Source organism: Palaemon carinicauda, chromosome 16 (assembly GCF_036898095.1).
Source record: "Palaemon carinicauda isolate YSFRI2023 chromosome 16, ASM3689809v2, whole genome shotgun sequence".
In the NCBI taxonomy this organism is placed as follows: domain Eukaryota; kingdom Metazoa; phylum Arthropoda; class Malacostraca; order Decapoda; family Palaemonidae; genus Palaemon; species Palaemon carinicauda.
Genome location: NC_090740.1, coordinates 3,753,884 through 3,767,253, shown reverse-complemented (window position 1 = coordinate 3,767,253; position 13,370 = coordinate 3,753,884). Strand labels below are relative to the sequence as shown.

General features: G+C 36.3%; 1 long non-coding RNA gene across 1 annotated transcript; it reads left to right on the top strand.

The window, feature by feature from the left end:
• The first annotated feature begins 1,605 nt into the window (after positions 1 to 1,605).
• LOC137654894 (uncharacterized) lies at positions 1,606 to 12,091 on the top strand. The gene is made up of 4 exons (XR_011046735.1): positions 1,606 to 1,661; positions 5,589 to 6,247; positions 6,958 to 7,098; positions 10,170 to 12,091. It is a non-coding gene; the product is annotated as an uncharacterized lncRNA (long non-coding RNA).
• Positions 12,092 to 13,370: the final 1,279 nt, after the last annotated feature.

Sequence of the window (13,370 nt, the reverse complement as noted above, 5' to 3'; positions counted from 1 at the left end):
ACAATATCCAACAGATTTTGTAGATTTGAGAACAAACCACTCAGAAGAATATTGGGAGTTAAATGGCAGGGCAGGATTAGAAATGAAACTCTCCCCACTCCCCGAGAGAGATTAGTTCATTAAACTTTCAACTGGGCTCCATAAGGCACTAGAAGAGTTGGAAGACCCAGGCCTACAATGCTGAGAACCATGAAGGTTGAAGTAAATGATCAATGGGGAGTATTGATTTAAAAGCTAAAGATAGAGACGACTGGTGAAATCTAACAGAGGCCCTTTGCTTTAATGGGCGTAAGAGGAGATGATGGTGAGGATGATATGTAGCCCATGGATAGTCAGCCTGTGAAAATAAGGAAATATTTTTCTTAAATATGGACAGATAGACAGATCTGCATTATGGAAATCTTAAACCTTTTGAAATCGCCTCAACAGAAATGAAATATTTACAGAGAATTTTGTATGCCTGTAACATCAGATAATTTTTATGGGTGTGAAAACCGCTTTAAGATTCTTTGTTTTGTCTCGAAAACAGTAGAGACATTGGTTACGTTCTTTTAACACTAGACAACAACAAAGCAGATTTTGCTTAGAAACATCACTTATATTTATCTATTAGATTTTAGTAATATATTTTCTTGACTGCCTGTTATAGTCCAATTAATTTATCGAAAACTGTATAAGTATCTTCAAACGAAAAATGTTAATTATTTAGGCAATGAAAACAACCATAGCAACATCGAGTATGGTGGAGGTCTCTGATTGGCTGGAGTATGTCTTTGTCAAGGAGCTAACGTTTAGGGAAATTGTTCCTAAATCTGGGGATTTCTAGAAGTTTTTGGAGACGAGCTTGGGGCTTACCTTGAATCTATTTACATCAAAACACTACTGTAAATTGCATATGGATAATTAGTTGAGTATTTTGAGGGTGTGCTACGATAAATGGTGTATTAGCAACGTAAAATTTCAGTCTTCAATGAGATTTAATTACTGTGCTGTAGATGACTTATGAATGTATCAGAGCACACATTGAAATCAGAACACGTGTAAGGTCATAGTTTTCTTTTAAAAAGATAATTTGTTGTTTCACAAAGGAAATAATTAGAATTAAATTCCTATATTTAATATAGAAAACACAACGGTATATACAGCATTTAATTCTCAGTGGATTTGGGGACTTATGGGGGCTGTCTAGGGATGTTTTTGACAGCCGTTGAATTTGTAGGGGGGGGGGGGTGGGGAGGGGGGGGGGGCTGAAGGAGTAGTCCAGGAACTTCAGGAAGTGAAAGATTGTCACAGTGTTGCCAGATATGAGAATTTATCCCTAGATTTTGGGATTTTGGGTGTCTGGCGGGGATATTCTGTACAAATTTCTATGAAGAAGAAACAAAGATGAGTAAACTTTTATATTGCTGCAATTAGTTTGCTTGAACTTACATGATGTATAGTAAGTAATTTCTATATTAGTAAAGCCTACAGGATTAGAAGAAAATATATTTGTGGAAATGGGGATTTTTTTAGGAATTTTTATCACGTGTTTTGGGGATTTTTAGACACCCATGATCCATCGAGCAAGTGGCAACGCTGGGTCGTCATTTCTGTGGCAGACATTGAAGAAGACAATAGTGTCATTTAACTTGTGCTTCTGTCACCGGTGAAGTCAGTGGGTAAGAACACCCTTTCCAATCATTTCCTTTGGTCTTATTATAGTTTGTCGGATATTTAATTAGTTTAAGCTGGATATTCTAATAACCGTCGATATTTTGCGTGAAAAGTTCCAAATCTGGTTTCAACAGTGGTTTTAACCTACCTTGGACTCCTTTTCGGAGATTTATTTCCACTACGCTTATTCTTAATCGCGAATGTTTGTTTAGAAAGATATTGAGGAGTTAAAGGCCTAAGCAGAGGTCAGAGGCCCAGATATTTAGGAGTTAAGGCCTCAAGTAGAGGTGAGAGGCCCTAATAACCATTTCGTTACTTTTTAGACCAATGATAAAATTACGGGGCAGTATCTTCATTAAATCATGTTAATCATGTAATATTTACATTACAACCCCATTTTATCTTGCCCTAATGTAAAGGAAGCATCTGGTCCTTTATACTGTAATTGTTTACAACACCACGCTCCCAATTTACTCTTAAAGTAATGCAATCCTGCAGTTCTCGTCGTCTTGCACAGTAATTAGGTGGTTATTTGAATTCTGGGAAAGCAATAATTAGGCATATTTTCCCCGGCGGAAATTTCGGACGGGAGAAAAAAGACCATTACACGGTCCTGCCCTTTCTCCATTTTCTTAACATCTCATCGTAATTCTTGTAAAGTGTACTAATTGCGAACTTCTCCCTTTACTTAGGAGGACATTCTTTACATTTAGAATGCAGTTAACGCTAGGCTGATTACCTAATAGTCGAAGTTTATTAGGCGAGTAATTGTTTGCAGAGAGAAAACGCCGTGGATTGAATCCCAGTATATGAATTATATACAGATTTAGATTAAATCGCCCTTGGACCTACACAGCACGTGCTCTTGCTCAAAAGTGTTCAAGGGAATAAGAGGCCTAGTTTAGACTTCAACGCTATATCAACCAAGGCATGACCATATGAAATTCATTTAAAGATAAGAGGGAAATGGCTGGTAAGAAAAAAGATAGCCGTAATTGAAAGCATATCTCCTCATATTAGAATGCAACTAGTCCCACTTGTAGAATATTGGACAGGCGTTAATCACCTCGTTAGCTATGACGTAACCTCTCCCAGCAGTGGTATAATGGTTTCAGGTGTGTCCTCTAATTTACAGTTTTGCTCTTAGTCAAGAGTTATTGGCTGAATAGATTCCGTTTAAAATGAGTATTCGCTTAAGGTAATAGTGTAGTTTATTTTCAACTAGCGTACTCGAGCTGTAAATTTTTTTTTAGATATGCACACACGCGGATTCAAATACCTGCCCCCCCCCCCCCCCTCTTCTAAGTACAACACGCTGGTTCGGTAATTTGTTAGCGGTGTGAATTTAGAGTTAACTCGGGGAAACCCCTCCCCCCCTCACCAGGCTGTCACTGTTTATATGTAAAATTCAAAATAGTAGACATGGCTTAATTTGTTCTGTTGAAATTGTCACGGAGGGCACCTTTCTAGAACAACGAGATGCTACCCTTAAGTATTTAAATATCGAGGGATGTTGTGTTAAGTTGTGTGACGCTAAAGTTTCGCCCCAATAAGAAAGCTCTGATTCGGTTAATAACCACCATCCTGGTTTTCATATTAATGTTCAAACTTTGCACTTGAAAGTTTATTTTTTGATATTAATCTGTTCGTGTTAATTCAATAAATGATAGGCTGTTTATCGAGTTAAACAATTGTTGACTAGTCAGCATGACAAACTAAAGTTTTGCAAGTGTTTTTTGGATTGATGTTGAAGATTGCATTATGTAGTATTGGAGTTACTTTCTGCATAGCCATGACTGCAAATGCAAACATAAAATTAATTAAGTGTTTTATTTACTATCGTTACGTGCAATTGTAAAAGAAATACGAATACAGGGTAACTGTCCAGCCGTCATTCGTGTGGTTTCCGTTTAATCGTCAAAATTTTTGTATATTATCATGCTTCTGCCCCGCCGATTCAAAGTCATAGTATTATAGTTGATAAGCAACTAGGTATTAATTCTTTGTCTATTAATAAATGTAACAGTATTAACATCTAATGTTAAGGTAGAGAATTAATCTTTAATGTTGTATTTCATTTGAAACCACCGAAATTGACTAAACCACTCGTTAGAAAAGTTCTATCTTCTAAACCAAAGCATATCTTTGGCATATAGAAATGCCAACATTACAGTGATCATATTAATAGAAAATTCACGTGAAGCTAATATACCCAATATCAAACTCGCAGGATTTTCAAAGGTAGATTAACTTTGTCCATATTCTAGCATAGAATCGTTTTCGGTGTTTTATGTGGATAAGAGCACCTTAGTGGTGTTGACTAGGGGGAAATTGTAAGTGCTAGTGGCCATGCAGTTTAGAAAAGCAAGTTTTCACAGTTCGGTACAACAAACAGTGAAAAACTGAAGTAGGGTCGCACTTGTATTAATAATGATTATATGAATTTAATATATTCAACTGCATGGTGTATCAGCGCTTGCCAATTTGAAATCCAGTTTTAGTTTAAGGACCCTTTTTCCGGTCTTATATTGCAGGGTAACCTTGCGGCCTGCAGGACCTAAAGGGTTTTCATGTATACTGTACTAAGAAATCTAAGTTATTTAGAGTACCACACAGCGTTGCTTGTTGATTGCCAAAATCACATAATCGAAATACTTGAAAAAATAAGAAAGTCTTCCGTTTTGAAACACTGAAAACAAGTCTTCAGTTTCTCCTTGAAAGGTTGGGTGGATTATTTTTCCTCAGTGATAGGGCTAGAGGAGCAAAGGTAGCAAATAAGAATCTTTTTAAAAAGGTGGCTGAATAAGAGTAGCAATGTGTGATTAAACGCACGATTCGAACTCTCAAAATAGAATTTTTCATACCTGCTGAACGTTTCACTAGTTCATTCCTTTGTGCATTCGTTTGTTGGTTCATTCATTTATGCGTTAGTTTGTTGATTCATTCCTTCGTGTGCTCGTTCGTTTGTTGGTTCATTCAAATGTGCGTTCGTTTTTTGGTTCAGTCATTTGTCCGTTCGTTTGTTGGTTCATTCCTTCGTGTGGGCGTTCGTTTGTTGGTTTATTACTTTGTGCGTTCGTTTATTGGTTCATTCCTTTGTGCGTTCGTTTGTTGGTTCATTCCTTTGTGCGTTCGTTTGTTGGTTCATTCCTTTGTGCGTTCGTTTGTTGGTTCATTCCTTTGTGTGCGCGTTCGTTTGTTGGTTCACCTTTGTACATTCGTTTGTTGGTTCATTCCATTGTGCATTAGTTTTTTTTCATTTTGTGATCGTTTGTTTGCTCATTCCCTCGTTTTTGCGTTCGTTCATCATTTTTTCAATCGGTCTGTCAAAAAAAGGAAAAAACTTTGCCCATAAATTCCTTTATAATACTAATTTTTAAGTGTAGAAAATACTTACTAATTTTTAAGTGTAGAAAATACTTTTAAAATTAAGATTAGTTTAATTAATGTGATAATTAATTTACTTTTATTGGATGCAAAACATTGGCGATCCTGTTTATTTTAAATATAATTGGAAATGGACACCGCTAAACCGTCAAGATTTGATTTTTTATCTTAAGTGTTTTATGAATATTAGGATATGTAAACCCTTTACAGATATTAAACCTTATTTCATATTGGATAAGCATAATTTTTATAAGCTGCATTAAACATGATTAAGAAGGTATTTAAATATATTCAGTATTATATTGGAAGCAAGCAAAGAAAAAATCATATTTTGGAATGTGAATACTAATTGATTTCAAAAATGGAATACTCCAGATAATAGACTAGTGACATTTTTGTGTGAGAGAGAGAGAGAGAGAGAGAGAGAGAGAGAGAGAGAGAGAGAGAGAGAGAGAGAGAGAGAGAGAGAGAGAGAGAGAATTATATAAATGTCAACATGAACGAATTTCTAACAAGTGATTAATGTAAATTCGTTTTTCTTTCAGACATCACTTCAAGACCTCAATTTATCGTTATCATTAAAGTCATTTCGATAGATCCATTAGAATGATTCAATACAACTCAAGTTATCTGAATTAGTCAAGTGTCGAGTAAAAATTCAAATATTTTGACTGTGATAGAATCCCTTTCATCTTTCAGTGCAAAATTCAGATATTTTAAGGTAGACTTTAACAGAGTACTTACAATAAAATCTTAAAATAACACCTGTTACAAAGTTTAAAGTAGTGCAGTAATGTTTTTTTATATTATATAATTATTTGGATTTAATCATGGTAACCAGGTTATTAACTCCGTAAATTAGTATTGCTAAGTTGATACAATTAAGAAATTTTATTTCAAGTTCCCAAAGGGAGGATGAAAACTTGTTAGTGTTTTTAAATACAGAAATTTAAAATTTAAACCTAAAATCTTTAATTAAAGTTACTTCAGCTGTTTGTAAAGTATAACCTTGTCTCATTAGCTTTACGAAATCTTTTAGAGTACAGTATATAATTTTGCTTTTCCAACTGGAGTTCTTGTAATAGTATTAATAAACTTGGGTTGTATCGAATCAACTTTATTTTGGGGGGTATTGAAATGACATTATAAACGGCTACCTGTCGACCTGAACTAATTGCCCTTCAATGAAGTAATTGACGTGCTGGTAAGTTTATGAATGATATATTTATTTTCAACTCAAGAAGAAAATAGCAAATTGTCATTCTCCTTTGCTTTTATCAATAGCCAAGGGTCCATAGCCTCTTGTTTAAAATGGACAATTATACTGCTAACCATTATTTAGCTCTAGTGAAGACAGACAATACGTTAAGTTTATGTCTTTACATACTTTAGGGGCTGTTTAATACAGGATTTACATTATCAGTTTAATATATACATTTTTAAGTGTTTAAGTACAAATAGCATATTGTCTGTTGTCAAATCCACATTATCGAAGCACTTAGGAAAACAAAGTCTTCAGTTTCTTCCTGAAAGCCTTAAATTCTTGTCTTTCAGATGTCCAGTGAAAGCTAGTTGTATAGTCTTTGTGCTGCCAAGGGCTAAGTTATTTGATGTAAATCAATTCTATCTATATATTCATACTTTTGTATTCTAAATAACACGATTTTAAAAGACAAATGAGGTCATTTGATAATTTGAACAATCACTTTTCTAAGGCAATATGCATTCTGTAAATTTTATAGCCAGGAAACTTTTTCTAAATAAATTTGTCCTAATTCTGATTTTTCTTAAAAAAAAAGAAAAAGAAAAAAATGTATCCATGAAAGAGTGTTTAAGGTACCTGTACCTTACATGTGCATTGAGCACATAATAGAAATTATCCAATTACAGGGAATGATTATAGAATTTTTGCAGATATTTGGATGATACCTTTCGAAAATTATATAGGCAACGATACAGAATTCCCATACAAGAGGGACCCCACAACTGGAACCCAATACAACTTGAACCCACAACATGAACATAATACACAATTGGGCCCCCACAGGAAGTATGGTAAGTCAGATGCCAGTAAAATGTCTTTACGTTTCTTGAATTATCAATACCAGTTCTTAAGAAACTCGCATATGTTACCCAAAAAAAAAGTTTTTAAAAGATTTTTTCATACAATAAGCTATATGGTAGTTGGTGTCATATTTGAAGTATTTTTTTTATATAAACTCATAATGTGAAGGTTTATTTGATCTGGTACTTAACTTAGATGGAGGGACAGTGGAGTCCGACATCTTGAGGTAAATCCAGAAAAAAACCCGCGAAATACACACACCAGGTAAAAAACGGCTATCAAATTGCGTGCTAAAAAGGAGTGACGTCACTGGCGTGGGATTGTTAGTAGTAGTGGGATGTTGAACGGCACCTCGCTGTTTGGGGATTTTGACAGGAGATACAGTATTTAAATGGTGCAAGGCCTCTGGTTGTGATTTATCATGCCCCAGTATTATATATCAACACCTTTTATAGGTGAGGGAGCTGGGTTCAACCTGGCATCCCTATGCAATTTTTTCTCTGGTAATATATAGCAGTTGTATACCTTAGAAATGGTGCTAAAGGAGCATTTCACTGGGCGACACGGGTCTCTCGCCCAGAAATATATTTTTCCTTCGTCAAAATCCCTTTTTTCTTATGGATTCTCTTATATTGTTCCATAGATAGTAATTTATAATTAGAATGTCATTTAACAGGGTAGTCAATCAATAAAAACCAAAATCTGTATAAAAAAATACCGAATGACCTTGGGTCACTAAACTTGCAACTTTTTTCAAGGTATGACTCAGAGATTATAGATTGCAATTTAAAATTTGTAATTTCTTGTGGTTATATTTTCATCTCAGACATTCAAAATGTCCTGGGTCTTGTGTATGATAATTAATAAAAGGTTATGTACAATTAGATATACAAATTTAATTGCTATTTATATACTTTATTGGATCTTGATTAGCATTTGGAGGTAGATATTCTCTACATTTTGCTAGGTTCTATCTTGCCTAAAATCAGCCGCATTGAGAAATCTGTCACGTTCTGTGTTTTGGTATTACTGTATCTAAGTAGTATGGTTTCCAATTAATGGCAATATAATGTACGTTGAAGTTAGAGCGTATGGGAGTTTGGTATTGAACTAGAACATCCCACTATGAAATTTAAAAAGATCTATACAACCATAAATGAACCGCATATCAAGAGAGCACCAGCCTAGTACAAATTGTCTAACATAGATATTTTATTTATTAGAAGGGCCCCTTTTGTGGGCCTATACAGCAGGGGAGCCCTATTCTCTACAGGACCTTAAGTAATTCATTTTATCGTATATATTCCAAGATATTAGGCATTTCACACCACATATTGCTCGTTTGTTAAATCCATATTATCGAAATACTTAGAAAACGGTCTTCAGTTCTGCTGTCTCGGATGTCTGGTGGTTGCTTACACTGTTTTGTGGCATCATATTTGAAAGCTCTGGAACCTACAATAGAGACACATCTTGGTTCCAACAATAATTTTAAACCATCTGTAACCATTCTCGTGTCAATACATTTGTTGGCTACACATGTAGCAATTCTTAGATACTTTGGATGTCCGGTTCTAATAACTTGGTGGGTTATTGTACATATTTTAAACTCAATTCTTGCTTAAATAGGCAGTCAGTGTAAATCAATTACTGTAGGAGTGATCCTTTCTTCAGGTGGGACACCTTTTATTAGTCTTGTTCCTCTGTTTATTGTGTTTTGTAATTTATGTAATTTTTGGTAAATGGAGTTGCAGTAGTCAGTCCTGGTAATAGCACAGTTTATCTCTAGTATTTTTACAAGAATGTTCATCCAGGTACTGTACTTCTTTATTAAAGCAATGTTTCTAAGACAATATCCAGTAGCTTTTACTTCATTATATTTGGTCTTTGAAAGATAAGTTTTGGCGATTAATAAGAACTGTGTGCTCTCAGACAATTAGATAAGGTGTGTAAGTGTGTCAGTTGACCACATTTTCATGATACATAAGGTTTGTACTGTTACAATACACACACACACACACACACTCTCTCTCTCTCTCTCTCTCTCTCTCTCTCTCTCTCTCTCTCTCTCTCTCTCTCTCTCTCTCTCTTTTTTTTTCTTTTTTTTTGGGGGGGGGGTTAACTTTAGTTTGGTTTGGATGATTTGAGGGTGGTGCATTGGTATATCTCCTTCCTCAATCCTTGTTCCTATCTTCATCTATTAATCTTTTCCTTTATTCTCCATTTGTTTTTATATCACTATAGGAATGAAACAGGAAAGTCAGTCCAGTGCAGAAGTGTTGGGTCATAGCCCTTGTATTGGCGACCCTTTCTTAGGTCTAGGAACGGGAGACTTTCCGTTAAGTATTTAGAGACAAATTGAGTCTTGATGTTTAGGTGCTACAGCATCCACTTGTCAACCGACCTTATAAGACCACGTTCCACCTACGTAAAATCAATAACCGTAACTCTTCTCCACTTTAAGTAAGTCTATTAAGGTGTCTAAAATCAAACCATTATTTGTACTAAATCCTTAATTCCAAGCTCATTCTCACCACTGTAAGTAGTATGACATAGGAACTTTGAAGAATATTTATAATTTAGACCACATCCCTGGTCTAAATACTTGTGGAGGGATACAGACAGGAATGAAGTAGTTGTGAGAACCGTGCAAATAGGAGACTCAAAGTAAACAAACTATAACTTGTTCAACAGTATATAGGGATTTTGATTTTGGATGTTGTAAAGGACAAGGTTTTCAAGATACGAATTACCGAGTGTCAAAGGAAGGAAGAGTAAAAGCAGCTCATGACAAGATTCTGTTGATAGATTTTGAGTGCTAAAGTATCCTCGCCTTGCTAGGCTTACTTAAGCTGGCTATGAGTGAATGACCTTTGATAATTGAAATTATACTTAAGTATTCTTCTGAACACACTTTACTTGTTTACTTTTATTTTTTTGTAATTTACTGTGCTAGTTCTGGAAGTAGGTCTTTTCTCAATCAGCAAACTATATTAAGAGGAACATTAGGCTGTAACTTAATATTGATTTTCATTTTCCTAAATGGATATCTTTTTCACAGGTATATTAGTACAGCTACTGAAGAAAGATCTGCTAACCAAGAAACTCCAAAGATGCAAAGAACAAGTGGAGTACAGTCACTTACTCATTGCTACATGAAACCTCTGCTGCACAGTGAGAATCACTTTGAACGGTAAAGGAATGAAGCACTGAAAATACCACACCAAGAAAAGTTATTGTTACTAGGATTAATCCAGTGTATTTTTGGAAATTGAGCAAGACAATGGTTCATAGGAACTTCCTTGTCCAAGACCACAACTCAAAGCACAGGATGTAGATACGGAAGTTCAAAGTTAAAAAGAAAAATGCATGCAACTGATCATATAGACAACTGTCAATCAAATCAGACTTTTCTGAGCATTAAATCAATAGAAAAAGAATTTCAATTCAAGGACTCGCAGAAAACTGGTGATATATATCAAGGCTAGAAAAAAAAAGTTTGGAAAGATAAATTATTTTTATGAAGTATCAATTCCTGAAAGAAAAAAAGTAGCATTGAGTATATTGATGGAGACAAGACATGAGGATATTTGACAAGGGAGTCTGTGTTCCTGGCACAGTCTTATTTTTTCCATATTGATATAACAACTGGTAAAGAAGTTATAACATTTGTATGTTTACAAGAAAATGGTTACCAGCTAAATCCTACCGGCAATAAGTATCTTCTCTGTTAGTCATACAAGAATCAATAGTAGAGCCATGTGAAGCCAAATTATAGGGCCAGATGAAGGCTGACTGTAGGGCCAGGTGAAGCCAAAGTGTAGGACCAGGTGAAGGCCAATTATAGGGCCAGATGAAGTCTGACTGTAGGGCCAGGTGAAGCCAAAGTGTAGGACCAGGTGAAGACTGATCGTAGGACCAGGTGAAGACATATTATGGCCAGGTGAAGCCCAATTATAGGGCCAGAAGTATATTGTACAGCCAGGTGAAGCCCAATTATAGAGCCAGATGAAGACATTGTAGAGCCAGGTGAAGCCCAATTATAATTCCAGATGAAGACTGATTGTAGGGCCAGGTGAAGGCCAATTATAGGGCCAGATGAAGACTGACTGTAGGTCAGGGGAAGCCCAATTGTAGGATGAGATGAATACTGATTGTAGGACCAGATGCAGCCTGATTGTAGGGTCAGGTGAAGCCCAATTATAGGCTGTGAAGACTGATTGTAAGACCAGGTGAAGCCCAATTATAGGGCCAGATGATGGCCAGGTGAAGCCCAAGTATAGAACCAGTCAAAGCCCAGTTGTAGGACCAGGTGAAGCCCAATTGTAGGGCCAGATGAAGAATGATTGTAGTATTAGATGAAGCCCCTTTTGTAGGAGCTAAGTAAAGACCAATTGTAGGACCAGATGAAGACTGATTGTAGGGCCAGTTGAAGCCCAGTTGTTGGACCAGAATAAAACTAACTGTAGGGTCAGATGAAGACAGATTGTAGTCTGGTGAAGCTCAAAGGGCCATGTGAAGACCGATTGCAAGGTCAGGTGAATTCCAGTTGCAAGACCAATTATAGAGCCAGATGAAGACTTACTGTAGGGCCAGTTGGGGGCCAATTTTAGGATCAGGTGAAGACCAATTATAGGGCCAGATAATGCTCTGTTGCAGGGCCTAATGATGGCCCATTGTAGAACCAGGTGCTGCCCTATTATAGGGCCAGAGGAGACAGTTTAAAGGGTCAGATAATTACTGGTTGTAAAGCCATATGACTGTCAAGGACAGTGTCAAATTTAGGGTTGGATGACTGGTAATATTAAGGTCATTATTATGAGTGCTTAAGACCAGATGAAGACTCTTTGCAAGGGTAGATGAGGTCTTGTTACAGTCACATGAGACCCAATTGCAGGGCTAGTTTTAAGGCCCTTCCACACGAGAGGCAAATGCATGGCAGGCAAACAAGACTTACCCATTTTGTGGTAAGGGTGGTTATCACTAGTGTAGATGTCATAGATGAGAAAACCACGGGCAAAGTATGGAAGTGCCTGTCCATTGTTGAGGCACTTAATGGGCACCTGAAGAGTGACAACATTGCCTGGAACAGCTTTGACTGCTCTCTGCCCAGCATCTGGCCCAAGTCAGATGTTCGCCTGACTACTACGTGGCTTAGACTATTGATCTGGTAACATTGTTTCAAAGAAGAGAATTACGGAGAAATCAGAGTGCCTGCCCTGCATTTGCCTCTCGTGTGGAAGGGTGATAAGGGCCTTTATGAGGATTTCAACTGCAAAACCTGAAACTTAACCTTCACTCATTGAACAATAAGTAGCCAAATTCAATAAGATGATAATCTAAATGTTTGTTCAAGCTAACTGTCAAGTTGCTTGGGAAAATATATTTAGAAAAACATTGAAGTTAGATAGCAGTGTGAAAGAGATTGTAACCATGGATTGTGTAAAGCTAAACCCTCGGCATTGCAGAGAGTATATGCAAACTGAATGACAAAGGAAAGTAAATAGTACATGACTTCTTTGTCTACACCTTTTCCCACTTCTATGTGGGGTGGATGTTATACAGTTTGCATATACAGTACTCTGCAATGCCGAGAGTATATGTCACTGAGGGGGACAAGCCAGCCTCAACTTGGTGCCGGTCCCAAGCCCAGGTAAATGGGGAGGGTTGGCGGTAGGAAAGGCATTCGGCCATGAAAAAAAGAGCCCAAACAGTGATGGTCAGTGAGTATACAGTACATGTATGTGAAGATAAGATGCTTTATACTCCAATTTACTTGACACAAAGAAAAAATTAAAGAATGAATATCTGCAAAAGTAGGGAAAGTCACTAAAAATGTTTATCAATTACATAGCTGTACAAATTAGCAATAAAAAAACAGAAAAGATGAAATGATGCAAGTACCTCGGAGAAGGTGCTATTTAAAGGTAGTCTATTTTGTTGAAAATATATTAAAAAAAGAATGTTTCACCTTTCTTGACACATCATACTTTATGGTAGATATATGATTTTGGCCGTTTACCGAAGGACATGCCAAGGACAGGCAATACGAGACTTATCAAAGGAAATAAAGAGAAGCCTTATGTGTAGCAATTCCAGACAATTTACTGAAGAACGAATGATGAGAATTTGCCGACAAAAAAAATTTCATAAAGACTGGTCGTGAAACTGTCAACAAGAATACAACAGATTGCCAAGCTGGCTACAACGTATTGTAGTAACTAAGCTGTGCAGTATGAAGTCTTAAAATGAAATAAAGGAT